General features: G+C 40.5%; 1 long non-coding RNA gene across 1 annotated transcript; it reads left to right on the plus strand.

Annotated features, from left to right (window-relative positions):
• The first annotated feature begins 275 nt into the window (after positions 1 to 275).
• LOC127503776 (uncharacterized) lies at positions 276 to 4,899 on the plus strand. The gene is made up of 3 exons (XR_007927198.1): positions 276 to 663; positions 1,238 to 1,302; positions 4,120 to 4,899. It is a non-coding gene; the product is annotated as an uncharacterized LOC127503776 (long non-coding RNA).
• Positions 4,900 to 15,115: the final 10,216 nt, after the last annotated feature.

Below are 15,115 nucleotides of genomic sequence, written 5' to 3' on the forward strand. Positions count from 1 at the left end.
AAATGCTGCGTAACTTTGACGTGTTTTAATGGGCGTGCGCTTTAAAAATTCAAACACTGGAGAAGTTACCATGGTAACGCGGCACGGCAGTAACGGACAAGCTGCAAAATCTCCGTCTCTACCTGTTGTTTTCTCTGCTTTCGGGTGAATTTAGTCCCTGAAATCACATAAATAATATAAAACTGTTCTGGATACGTTTCTTACCTGTAATTGACAGCTTCTGTCGAATATTTTCTTTATTAAAATAGTTTATTTTCTTCGAAAAAGTCCGTTAGCATAACAGTTTTCAGAACTGTTTGGCTAATATACTGAGCTCTTATGAAAGTCTGCGTTTTTAATCACATCTTTATGTGCAGAAGAGAGGCTTTGATAGTTTTGTTAAGGTTTTGTTGGTAATCTGTCAATGGGTAATTGGAAGTGAGCTAATTTATTTAAACTGCTGTACTGACATCACTTACAGGAAGCGCGAAAATCGAATGAAACGAAATGAAATGATCTTTCATGGTAAAAAAAAAAAATTACCTCGATTACATTTAATGTTTAATAATTTAATACCAATCACATTGAAGAAAAAATGTTCTGTGATTTCAGGAGTGAAAAAATAATTCTACAACACCGGAGGGGGAAGAGCTGCTGACAGAGGAGAAACTTTAGGAAACTCAGGTGAACTGAGAAAGCTCATTAAATAACTTCATACGCATTTTTTCCACAAAGGGTAACACTTTAGTATGGGGAACAATTCTCACTTTAAACTAGTTGCTTATTAGCTGTTTATTATTACTTATAAAGCAGATATTAATGCCTTATTCTGCATAACCTTATTCTACAACATCCCTAAATCCTACCTGATATCCACCCTTAAACACTATAACTACCTTACTGTCTATTAATAAGCAGTGTATTAAGAGTTTGAGGCAAAAGTTAATAGTAAATATGTTTCCCATACCAAAGTGTTACCCCACAAAATATTTTACCTATATCGCCATGCATGTTATTTTCTTTTGCAAAATTATTTTTTAATATTACAGTTTGTAAGGTTCTGACATCCAAACGTAAGTAACACAGAGCAATATACAATGAAGTAAGCCTAAAACAAATTCTGTTAATAAATTTTTGTATATATATTCTGTATATTCTACTTTCTCTTACCTGCATTTCACCTCTGCTGTAGCTGGTTTGATTCTAATGAACCTGACATTATATAGGCTCTGTGATAAACTGTTTGTTATGTTCCTAGATTCTTCCATGCTGATGGCCTGCACTCCTGTCGAAGAAAATCTCAGGCTAAAAACCATATAACCAGTAAGCAAATCCTCAAACATACACTACTGTTCAATAGTTTGGGGTCTAAGATTTTTAACCTATAACTTAACATAAATATAAATATCAATTTTATATTTCCATTGAGTAGTGATTACTTTTGTACAGTAAACTGATGTCTTGACTTGAACCTTTTCTGTTAGGCCTATTTACAATATTGTTAGGTTAAAAATAAAAAGGCATATATATCATACTAATAAAGCATCCTATGTAGACCTACAAAAAAAAAATCAGATGAGTCCTGAATGATCTCAACGTGTTTAGTAACACGTTAAGCCTTTTCCTCCCATAGAAAACCGTTATAAGAAAACGCTTAATATGGCTTAATGTACTAAGAAAGACAGTGATAACAGACCAAATTCAGTAAACATCATACTAACAAAGTAAAGCAGTTGAGCCCATAATGTGAACGCAACGTGTTTAAATTCACAAGCGTTTTCCTCACATAGAAAACTGTTGAGAAACGTCGCTTAATGTAGCCTACTAAGTGATATTAAAAGATCAAATTCGGCACAAACCAATTTTTCTGTATATTATGCTTTATTATAGTGTTTACTAAGTTTGGTGTTTTAATGTCTTTTTCTTGATGGGAGGAAAACACGTGTAATTAAATGTGTTGCGTTCATATTCTGGGCTCATCTGGTTTTCTGTCCGTAGTATGCCTTATTATGCTGTTTTGGTTTGTTAATAAACTGTCTTAGTAAATTAAGGCACCCCCAGTTTGTGTGTCCTGGCGCCGGCTCTGTCCTGACATCGTCAATTACCTGGTGTAGCGTCTGGACCAATCAGGCACACAATTATTCATTATTTTTAATGAATTACCCATAAACTCACTCTATCAAAGTTCTGTGAACCCATCCCCCTAAAACTGCAACTAGCATCCCAAACGTAGCTAACACACAGGCAGAACTAGGTGTCCTGTTACAGATACATGGTACTTTTACAATCAGAAAGAATTTTGCAGAGACTAGTGATTCTGACTTCATTCTTTCTGAGAAGGACAAATAAACTCTCTTAATCCTATGTATTCTCTATATAACCAATTGGGAAATGTATAAACATGTATCCAATTTTCCCATCTCATGACTTTCCTTTTATAGGCTTTATTCTATGTATTAATTCTCTCCTTTGAACTATTTTGGTATTAATGTTCCAGAGTTGCAAATGTACAGTTAACTGAAATTACATTGGTAGCATGTTTGGTATCTACGGACTCCAACTTTCGTTTCCTATTTGGTAATTTATGTTACATTACTAACTCTGTGACACATTAGTATTATAAGAATCTAGAAGGTTCTTCTCTCATTCATCCAATCCAGTTTCTTATGCTAATATCCTGTCAAAGTCACAAAGACTCGTAAAGTTCCCTCCGAGGGGGCAACTCCTTATTGGCTCGGACACCTTAAGAGGGTGTGACATCTTCACCCCTTATATTCACTGATCACAAGATCAAGCTCTCTTCTCTTTTACTGAAAAATGCTGATGTTACGATGATGCTGTGAGAAGCTACAAGCTTCTAAGGAACCCCCAAGCTTGTGCCAGGCTTCGGCCTAGACCTTCCATTCACCAAAGATCCTCTGAATCCAACTGGTTCTCTTTCATCAAGACAATATCAGCAAAGATTCAACGGAAGCCTCCACAAATCTCATCAGGACAGTTTTAATTTAACTTGGAGAGACATGCAAGTATCAAACTTAGTCTCATCATCTGATACATTGAATATCCTTACCCCTTTTAAAGAAGGGCCTGTTAAAACTGATGGTTTGGAACTTCTTGCTTTCCTATACTCTGCTTCAACTCTCTCTTTCCCGTGGTAAACTGTATGCATGTATGTGTGTGAATGTTAGAGTAAGTGTTTAGTCTAGTTAATAAAGTCTTGTTCATGTCACACGTAAAGTTGTCCGTGTTTCACGCTCATATACTGGAGTATATGCAGAATATACCTATTCATGCAGATCCTGACTACAGGCTCTGAGTAGTACTGTACATAAGATTGTTATTTCCCATAACCTGGAAATGAACATTTCTTAGAATTAATAAATAATTAACACTGTGTGTTCATTGGACAACAGGTTAATTGATTGTAATATTAATTTTATTACATTAAGTTAATTTTATTAACTGATCCAAATATTTATAATTATGACTAGTTATGATTAATTATTCATATTTATTTTGAGCTAATTTGCTACACTGGTTTATGGTATCAGTGCCTACACAATGCAAGAGTTCAGACCCTTTAAGCAATTAAAGCAAATTTTTAAGTTTAAGTTATTAGCAAGCAGCATTATTTAGAGAAAACTGCTTGACATCACTAACCAGTCTATGACTCATTATTGTAAAAATAATAATATTTTTGCCTACTAAGCATCAGAACTGTCATAAAAGTGGAGTGCAACCTTCCTTAGCAAGTATGACTGAGCTCTTGCAGTTTACAGGTTTGTGGGTTTGTAATTCAGCCGCAGGAGAATTGTTCATATGCTTGTAATGATTTAAAGGGTCTGAACTATTGCATTGTGTAGGCACTGATACCATATAAACCAGGTAATTGACGATGTCAGGGTATGTGACAGGTGTTGGTGCTTCTGGGTCTTTCGCAGGTCGCACGGGTCAATGCTTTTAATGTCAAGCATTTTCTCTAAATGACGCTGCTTTGGCGATGTTATTTAGTCTCTCCCGATAGAGCCCCTTTCCTTTCACTTTCTCCTTCTCCAAGTATTCCCATAAAACTGCGCTGTATCGCAAAATTTATTTATTAAATTAATCTTCTCTCTCTCTCTCTGTTGCTCTTTATCTCAGGCTCGCTGAAGAAGTTACCATAGCAACGGATAGCGTATCCTGCTAATATGGCGGCGCCTTCCCGAAATGCAACGCGGAGTGAAAACATCGTGACGTAACTCCTCATTCTCTATACTATACTCGTCTGAACTGAACTATAAGTTAGCGGAGCAGTTAAACAGAATAAGTTAATGAGTGTAAACGTTGTTTCCTGCACGACGAGGGAGACATTGAGGACTAGATAGCGCCCCAAATACCCGTGATATTTGGGGTTCCTCTGGCTACGTGGGAGGTGCGTTTCATCAGCGGGCGAGAGAGAGTAGACCGAGGAGCTGCGGGAGGCCTAATACAGGAGTCCAGGATTGCTGTTTGATTCGCACCTGAAAATTGAGGTACTATTGTTTGTGCTCAGGAGAGTGAAGGGGCCATTTTTCAGTTTCCCGGCCACCACAAACACGAGCTACGACCCAGGCCTGCAACGGTGTGTGTGTATGTGTGTGTGTGTATGTGGGCCCACAGTGTTTAATCTTCTTTTACATTGTGTTATTCAGCGCGTTTAACAACTGTGAATATTCAAAGTGATATTTCTGACATCCAGAGTGAATAATTTTGTACATTTCATTCCAAATGAGTTCACTTGTTCAATTAATTCTGAGTGTTTTGATACAGAGACCATTTCTGTACTCCTGTCACCTGTGATGTTGACTTTTTGGTGGTAATTTGGTCAAATTTACAGTCACTGTGATTGTGTGAATACATCACTTTCATTTTGGGCTGTTTTTGACACTCTATTTCTGCTCTAATTAAATTCTTTATATTTTGTTACTTATTTCAAGAGTTTATTATTTCAAAAGGAGTTTGTTCTTGACTATTTATTATAATACATTATTTATATTATAAGTGATTATTTTTATTATTTTTACATTATTTTTTATTATAAATAACTTTCTATAGGAGAAGTAATTCATTGTGACATCAGAGGGGCCTAACTTCAACATCGGTAGGCATATAGTAATTGAATCTGGTGCACTGCACTACTTAATTAACATAAAGACAGGTAGGGGGCGCTACATCCATATCTGCAACAAAGTGTGTGTGTGTAAGCATGTTTAACTAATGGATTTAACATGGAAAATGTACTTGAAACACAAAACAGACACTGTTTTGAAACAAAATGAAAGTGAGCCAATAAGTGGGGTGTGTGTGTGTAAGCATGCTTAGTGTGTATCAAGTATTATTGTTTAAGCCTTTTATTTCTCTGTGTTTGGTTTAACATATATCATAGCTGTTCCTCTGTGATTTAAGTGGTGACATGCTTGGTGGTGCTGTCAAAAAACCTTTAAAAACCATATTTTTCCTTACTAATTTGGCTGTAAATGGTCTTTTCCATCTATGATCTAAGTGCTTACATGCTTGCTAAATAAAATATAATACCTTTTTATGTGCTTAAAGGCCTTAAATGCTTGAACACCGGTAAATGCTGCTTGCAGCTTTAATTATTATTATTATTCTTCCCTAAAACTGATTGTGCAGCCCAAACCGTAAGGCCTAGCAACTTGAAACTTTGTCAGATGGTAGTAGTTTTGCTCGCTACTCAGATACCCGGACTCGTCAAAATCGGTCAATAGGTGGCGCTACAGCGATCAAAAGTTCAAAATCGCTAATAACTCCTAGACCGTTTGTCCCACTCAAGTGTCTTATATCATTATAATCCTTGGCTCAAGCCGAACAAAACGTTTATCTCCGTTTTCATTTGTGCCTGGAAAAATTTACGGCCATTTTGAATTTTGTCCAAAACCTACTTTTGCGAACTAGTCCTAGGTTTTTCGCCCGATCGGAACCAAACCAGTGCAGAAATGTTCTCTGGAGTCTGAGTATCAATAATTATCAAAAGTTGAAATTTTGATTCACGGTCGCTAAGGGGCGCCAAAACGTACAATGTGGGTGGAGCCACTTTTACTAAAATGGCTATAACTCGAGAAGGAAATGAGATATTTGCACCAAACTCGGTACACCTGTGTACGGGCTAAATGTTTGGTCACGATAAAAACATCGCTAAATACTCAAAAAACTCATAACTTCACAAAAGTTGGTGAGCACATGCAGCATATGACTCTAAGGAAGCACACCAATTTTTATGGAGATCGGACCATAGGTGGCGCTATAACTGTTAGAAAACCTTTAAAACCACATTTTTCTACATTAAATTGCCTGACACTGTCATTTTGTGCCACCAGATGGCAGCAGAAGGCCACTAATATAATTTTAATGTTTCAAGGTTTTGTCATTTATAATCATTTATATATAATCTGACGTATGTTTTTGCAGTAATATGACATTACAATTACATTGAGACCTGAAAATGATGATTTTTAAAGAGGAAACCTGGAATCTGCATTTTCTTACCTCATTATTGATTTCAAATATCCATTTCTGCAACAAAATGTGTGTGTAAGCATGTTTAATTAATGGAGTTAACATGTAAAATAAACTTTAGACAAAACAGAAAGTGAAAATGAAAGTGAGCCAATAAGAGGTCCTCTGCTGCCACCTGCTGTCTAAAATAATTTTGTCATACTAAGTAATACTGTTCTATAATTCAAATGTAGACTTAATAAAATCATTATTTTAACATTTACTAACACTTTTTTTCTTAAAATGATTCTACATTTCAATTAGAGTATTACTTTTAACAGTTATGCCATATTAATTAAAAGGAAATCTGAAATGATGTGTTACGTCCCAGGATGTATTATTTTGGTTGTAATTTATTATTATTTGTTTCACAGTGGTTCACAAAGGTGTGGGCGTGGTTGAATGCCCTGTGCCTGTGTTTTTTGCATGCTCTCTCTGTGTGTGTGTGTGTGTGTGTGTGTGTGTGTGTGTGTGTGTGTGTGTCTGTCCACCTGTAGCTCGTTTGTGAGAGTGTGTTACAATACAGAAGGGGACAGAGACACTGGAGTGCAGGTAATGTAGTTTATTGAACAACCAGGAGCTGTAACGGAGTGCATGTAAGTGAAGGCAGATATAACAGGTGGCAGATATGGATACTGGAGTGATACTTATCTTTTCTCTTGCAGATATCGCAGGCTGGTGACGGACTGGAGCTGAGAAGACACAGAGGAACTCACATGAGAACAACGAAGGAGACTTGGGAACACGCTGGAGACAGGTAAGTATCTTGGAAGGAGTCCTTGAGGTGAGCATATAGTTAAGTCTATATGCCAACGAGACCGGACAGTGAGAGTGCGAGTGCGCGTGCCTTTTGTGCTGCTGCTGATGACTGTGCTGATGGGATGCAGGTGTGCGTGATTAGAACTCGGGTGATGACATGCGCTGTGGTTGGGTGGTGGTAGAGCCTGGCGTGTCTGTGACATTACCCTCCCCGACGTCGTGGTGGTCCGCCTCTGCCACGGGGTGCAGGTCTCTCTGGACGAGTGGCATGGAAAGTGTCGAGCAGGCTTGGGTCAAGTATATCATGTCTGGGGACCCATGATCGTTCCTCGGGACCCTAGCCCTCCCAGTCCACGAGGTATTCCAGAAGACCACCACGGCGCCAGGAGTCCAAGATGTTGGGCACCTTATAAGCAGCACCGTCGTCCACGATGAGAGGAAGGGGGGTTCTTCGGCTGCGCCAGGCTCTGTGGGAACAGAAACAGATGGGTGGTGAGGTTTCAACAAAGATACGTGGAAAGTGGGGTGAATTCTATACTCAGGTGGGAGCTGGAGCTGGTAGGTTCCGAGGTTGACCTGCCGGACGATGGTGAAGGGGCCAATGAATCTGGGACTCAGTTTCTTGCAGGGCAGGCGCAGTCTGATGTCCCTCGGTGACAGCCAGACCTTCTGCCCCGGTTGGTATGCTGGAGCGTTGGAGCGCCAAAGGTCGGCTGTCATTCTGCGCCAGCGTAGGGCCTGTTGTAACTGGTGGTGTGCGGAGTCCCAGACCCTCTCGCTCTCTCGGACCGCTGGTATGTCCGAGGGCTCCCCTGACCAGGGGAACAGTGGGGGTTGGTAGCCGAGTACGCACTGAAATGGGGTGAGTCCAGTAGTAGGCTGTCACAGAGAGTTCTGGGCGTACTCGGCCCAACCCAGGAACTACAGGTGCTGGTCATATAATTAGAATATCATCAAAAAGTTGATTTATTTCACTAATTCCATTCAAAAAGTGAAACTTGTATATTATATTCATTCATTACACACAGACTTATATATTTCAAATGTTTATTTCTTTTAATTTTGATGATTATAACTGACAACTAAGGAAAATCCCAAATTCAGTATCTCAGAAAATTAGAATATTGTAAAAAGGTTAAATATTGAAGACACCTGGTGCCACACTCTAATCAGCTAATTAACTCAAAACACCTGCAAAGGCCTTTAAATGGTCTCTCAGTCTAGTTCTGCTACACAATCATGGGGAAGACTGCTGACTTGACAGTTGTCCAAAAGACGACCATTGACGCCTTGCACAAGGAGGGCAAGACACAAAAGGTCATTGCAAAAGAGGCTGGCTGTTCACAGAGCTCTGTGTCCAAGCACATTAATAGAGAGGTGAAGGGAAGGAAAAGATGTGGTAGAAAAAAAATGTGGGGGAGATTCACAAAGAGTGGACTGCAGCTGGAGTCATTGCTTCAAGAACCACTACGCACAGACGTATGCAAGACATGGGTTTCAGCTGTCGCATTCCTTGTGTCAAGCTAATCTTGAACAACAGACAGCGTCAGAAGCGTCTCGCCTGGGCTAAAGACAAAAAGGACTGGACTGCTGCTGAGTGGTCCAAAGTTATGTTCTCTGATGAAAGTAAATTTTGCATTTCCTTTGGAAATCAGGGTCCCAGAGTCTGGAGGAAGAGAGGAGAGGCACAGAATCCACGTTGCTTGAGGTCCAGTGTAAAGTTTCCACAGTCAGTGATGGTTTGGGGTGCCATGTCATCTGCTGGTGTTGGTCCACTGTGTTTTCTGAGGTCCAAGGTCAACGCAGTCGTATACCAGGAAGTTTTAGAGCACTTCATGCTTCCTGCTGCTGACCAACTTTATGGAGATGCAGATTTCATTTTCCAACAGGACTTGGTACCTGCACACAGTGCCAAAGCTACCAGTACCTGGTTTAAGGACCATGGTATCCCTGTTCTTAATTGGCCAGCAAACTCGCCTGACCTTAACCCCATAGAAAATCTATGGGGTATTGTGAAGAGGAAGATGCGATATGCCAGACCCAACAATGCAGAAGAGCTAAAGGCCACTATCAGAGCAACCTGGGCTCTTATAACACCTGTTACATGCCCCTGAACAAGGATGAGACTTTTACTGATGGTTTTATGATGTTTAATCCTTTATGAACTTTAATCCATTCACCATATCACCAACATAAGAGCTGAAATGTATACAAAACATGTAACTGATCAGCTAACATTGTTAATATACTGCTGTCTTACATTTGTGCAAAACGAACATATTAACAGACAAAATGCTCATATCTCAACTTATTTAACATACCCTTTGCCTCTTCGGAGGGGCTGCAAGTCAAGTCAAGTCAAGTCACCTTTATTTATATAGCGCTTTTTACAATGTAGATTGTGTCAAAGCAGCTTTACATTGATAACTGGTACATTGTTTGGCTGCATAGCAGCTCTTAAAGAATAGTGTCAATGCAGGCAGATCAAAAGCACTGTTGAATATCAAATGTCAAGTCAAGTGTCCCCAACTAAGCAAGCCAGAGGCGACAGCGGCAAGGAACCCAAACTCCATCAGGTGACATCAGGTGGCAGACAAGTGGCAAATTGGTGTTAAAATGGAGAAAAAAAAACCTTGGGAGAAACCAGGCTTAGTCGGGGTGCCAGTTCTCCTCTGGCCAACAGTGCTTTGTTACAATTCAGGTTGCTATCATAAGTCCAATAGGATCGCAACATTAAAAGTATTTATTTCAGTTCCATCCAATTGAGGATCGTATTCATCACGCCGGTATGGACGGTTGTTGAGGAACTGTGTCGTGGCTGTCGTGTCGATGAGGCCTTCACAGGGGATGATCTAGTTGACTCAATCTCTGCTGATACTTCAGGGCTGCGTTGTGGTCGTGTCAAGGTGCAGGTCCTTGGTCTCACCTGGATACGGCCCGGATCCGGTTGACTACGGTGAACCTCGGGATAAACAGAAAGACTAATATTAGCGTAGATGCCATTCTTCTTCTGATGTAACGAGTACATCAGGTGTTATAGGAAGTGTTCCCGGTTCCGGCTGACCTAATTTATGCAGCCTAATAATCCTTTAACGGATTTGGAAATATAAATTGGTAATGTGTTATGTGTATGCCAGGTTAAAGAGATGCGTTTTTAGTCTAGATTTAAACTGACAGAGTGTGTCTGCTTCCCGAACTATGCTAGGAAGATTGTTCCAGAGTTTAGGTGCCAAATAGGAGAAGGATCTACCACCTGCAGTTGATTTTGATATTCTAGGTATTATCAGCTGGCCTGAATTCTGAGATCGCAATAGACGTGAAGGACTATAATGAATTAGGAGCTCGCTCAGGTACTGGGGAGCTAAACCATTTAGTGCTTTGTAAGTAATTAGCAAGATTTTAAAATCTATACAATGTTTAACAGGAAGCCAATGCAGTGTTGACAGAAATGGGCTAATATGGTCATACTTCCTGGTTCTAGTAAGAACTCTAGCTGCTGCATTTTGTACGAGCTGTAGTTTATATATCAGGCGAGCAGAACAACCACCCAGTAGAGCGTTACAGTAATCTAGCCTTGAGGTCATGAACGCATGAACTAACTGTTCTGCATTTTTCATTGAGAGCATATGTCGTAGTTTAGATATATTTTTAAGGTGGAAGAATGCGGTTTTACAGATGCTAGTAACATGGCCTTCAAATGAAAGATTGGTATCAAAGAGCACACCCAGGTTCCTAACTGACGACGAAGACTTAACAGAGCAGCCATCAAGTGTTAGACAATATTCTAGGTTATTACGTGAAGAAGTTTTTGGTCCAAAAATTTGAATCTCTGTTTTTTCTGAATTTAGTAGTAGGAAATTACTGGTCATCCAATTTTTTATATCAGCTATGCATTCCGTTAATTTTGTGAATTGGTAAGTTTCGTCAGGGCGCGAAGAAATATAGAGCTGAGTATCATCAGCGTAACAGTGAAAACTAACGCCATGCTTCCTAATGATATCTCCCAAGGGTAGCATGTACAGAGTGAACAGTAACGGTCCTAGTACTGAGCCTTGTGGTACTCCATATTGAACTTGTGATCGATATGACATGTCTTCGTTTACTACTACAAACTGATAACGGTCAGATAAGTATGATTTGAACCATGACAATGCAATTGAATTTTTCCTCAGGGACACTACAATGCACTATCTGACACGATACTGTAGTAGACGGTTGCATGGTTATTATTTTTTCTCTAATATTATCAATCTTGCAAGTAAAGAAGTTCATAAAGTCATTACTGCTGTGCTCTTTGGAAACATCAGAAGTTGAAGCTTTATTTCTTGTTAATTTAGCCACTGTATCAAATAAATACCTAGGGTTGTGTTTATTTTCTTCTAAGAGTTTTGAAAAAAAAAAAAAAAAATGAATTTGCAAGTATGAATTTGACGTTTACCACGGCTCTGTGTCGAAGTTATTGCCGTATTTGGGCTAACAAGCTATATACTATAAACTGCGCTAGCCAGGGCGCGCGCGCTTCCACAGGAAAACAAATGCGCGTAGCTTAAGACCGGAAGTCAACCATTTCACTACAGAAATTTCAAAATAAAAGACAATCACCTTTTCTGTAACAAAATATACTTATGGTTATTTACACTCCCACCAAATTATGAGTGATTGTTATATCAGGATAACAACAACGAAGAATTTTCAACAAGAAATAACCATTTCTCTTAGTTTATGAACATTCTAATATCAGAATTAGCTTTTGCACAGGACGCTCTACACTAGCAAGCTTATTACTGCGTTGACCGTTGTTATTCAGTCTCCTATCTCCAAAGGAGATTTTCACTCTTCTCACGAGTCCGTCCTTGCCGCTAACAGTCTCCAGGACTCTGGCAAGTCTCCTTTCACCTCTGGGTGACAGCTCATCAATGTCCAACACAATATCACCTTCTCTTCTCTTTATTTTTGGTGAGTGCCAGCGCTGTCTAGCAATAATGTTTTGCAGATACTCACGCCTCCATCTGCACCAGAACTGCTCAGTCAAAAACTGCACACAACGCCATCTCTTTGCTCCATAGAGCTTCTCCTTTGGGAAGGCACCAGGTGGGGGCAGTGTTGCGCTGGATTTCATGTGGAGCAGGTGGTTAGGGGTAAGTGGTTCCAAGCTGTCAGGGTTGTTAAGGTTGTCTACAGTCAGTGGGCGACTGTTTACTATGGCCATAGCTTCATAGAATAAAGTCCTTAGTGAAGCCTCATTTAGTCTACCATGCGCAAGTGACAGAGTAGTATTCAATACACTTCTGACAGTCCTTATCTGGCGTTCCCACACTCCACCTGCGTGACTGGAGTGAGGTGCATTCATCACAAAGTCGCACTGTTTTTGGGACAGATAAGTACTCAGTCTTTGGGTGTCCAGTTCACTTAGGGCAGTTTTAAACTCATTCTTTGCGCCAACAAAGTTTGTTCCCTGATCACATCGGATTTGGCGAATTGCACCTCTGATAGCAATGAAACACCTTAATGCATTAATGAATGTGTCAGTGGACAGGTCCTCTAATAGCTCAATGTCAATGGCACGGGAGCAAAAGCAAAGTGAACAAAAGTCCATACCGTTTATGTTGTTTTCAGCCTTCTGTAGTTACAAAAGGGCCAAAACAGTCCATACCGCAGTATGTGAATGGTGGAGAGGGCTCTAAGCGTTTTGCAGGTAGGTCGCTCATTCTCTGACCCTCCGGAGCCTTGCGGAGTCTGCGACAGATGACACACTGGCGGATGAAAGAAGCAACGGTTCTGCTCATCCCTGGGATCCAGTAGCCACTGGATCTGATTTAGTTTATGGTAAAGCCTTTTCCTTGGTGTTTTACTTTGTTGTGACAGTGAGCTATTATGAGTTTGGTCACATGATGTTCCTTTGGAATCACAATAGGGTGCTTGAAAGAGTCTTTGATAGATGAAAGTCTCCCTCCGACCTTAATGAGACCGTCCGTGTCCCTGAAAATGTCTAAGTGGAACAGTTTGTTGTGATGTGGGAGCTGGTTGCCTTTGTTTAATAGTTTTATCTCTTTTCCATATGCTTGTTTTTGTACATCCTGAATGATGACATGTACTGCACTTTCTTGTTCACTCACTGTAGCCGGCGCATCTGATTTGACTTTCTTGGCCCTTCTTATGAGACGTGCTACAGCTTTGACTGCTTTGGACCATGACGAGAACTTGGACAAACGTTCTGCAAGGCTGAATGTCTCTGTAACTTTGGTTAACATTGCCTGTGTTTTTCTGACTTCTGGATCACCAAGAGAAAGTTCCAGCTCTACACTTTGTGTTGTGGGCAGGTCCCTCTCCCAGAGAAAGAAGGGGCCGGTGAACCAGTTAGATGAGAGAAGCTCAGTGACAGATTTGCCCCTAGATGCACTATCGGCTGGGTTCTCTTCAGATGGCTCTTAAATAGGTGCATTATCCATAACCACTCATGCTCGCATCAGAAAAGTGGTGCAACTCTATTTCTTTAAGCTCTCCGAAACTAGCAGGAAAGTAACAGCGAGATATGTTTACCTTGTCTAAGTTGGCAAAGTCACGTTGCCAGCTCTCCCACCTTGGCCTCAGTGCTTCTGGCAGGGAGTCGTCCCAGTTGATACCTTGGTGACACATTTCCTGCAGGATCCCTTTTCCATGAAGCACATATGGCGCCAGGAAGCCAAGGGGGTTGTAGATGGATGCAACAGTAAATAAGATACCTTGACGTGTTGCTGGTTGGTCTTTTAAAGTGTTGTCAAATCTGAAACAGTCCCTTTCAACGTTCCATTGGATGCCTAAGGCCCTTTCTTATGGCATGTCTTTGAATGTCAAGTCCTTTGTTTTTGTCTCTATTGCACATTCAGACGGCGGGATGCTTTGTAGAACAGCAGGGCTGTTTGAGATAAATTTGTGTAGATGGAGCCCTCCTTGCTTGCATATCTCTGTGGCCTCTTGTGCGAGCTGTATTGCCTTTTCAACTGTGTCTGTGCTTGTGACTCCATCGTCCACATAAAAGTCCTTTTCCATGAACTCAGATCCTGCAGGGTGTGTGTGACAGTGTTCTTTAGCCAAATACCTTAGACCATAATTTGCACACCCTGGGGATGATGTCGCACCGAAAAGATGTACCTTCATTCTGTATACCCGTGGCTGTGTCTCTGTGTTGCCGTTTTTCCACCACAAAAAACTCAGGTAATCTCTGTCACAATGCTGGACATGAAACTGGTGGAACATCTTCTCTATATCGCACATTAGAGCAATAGGATGTTGTCTGAACCGAAGGAGGATGCCTGTTAGATTGTTAATCAGGTCTGGCCCTTGGAGAAGATGATCATTTAGACTTGTGCCATTGTGTTTGGCTGAACAATCGAACACAACACGTAGTTTAGTGGGCTTTTTGGGGTGATATATCCCGTGATGGGGAACGTACCATCGTTCACCTTGTTTTCCTTCATTGTGTACTTCTTCGATATCACCCCTTTCAATAATGTCTTTCATGTAAGTTATATAGTCTCTTTTGTAATTTTCATCTTTGTTGAACTTTCGCTTTAAGTGCTCGAGTCTGATTTCGGCAAGCTTTCGGTTGTTGGGTAAGTGTGGCCTTTGTCTGAATAGAAGAGGCATCTCACAGTGTCCTTGTTCGTTTTTCCTTATTCCCTCCTTGAGCTTGACCAAAAAGATGAGATCCTCTTGTGAGACTGTATTGTCACTTGCCTTTGTGTCCTTAAAATCTGACTCTAGCACATTAATCACATCCATGGGAGTTACAGGGGGTAATTCCTTTATTGTGATTCTATGACACCAACTTGACTGAGTTTCATTGAGCGCTGGTGCGGAGCCT

Source organism: Ctenopharyngodon idella, chromosome 2 (genome assembly GCF_019924925.1).
Source record: "Ctenopharyngodon idella isolate HZGC_01 chromosome 2, HZGC01, whole genome shotgun sequence".
Lineage (NCBI taxonomy): Eukaryota > Metazoa > Chordata > Actinopteri > Cypriniformes > Xenocyprididae > Ctenopharyngodon > Ctenopharyngodon idella.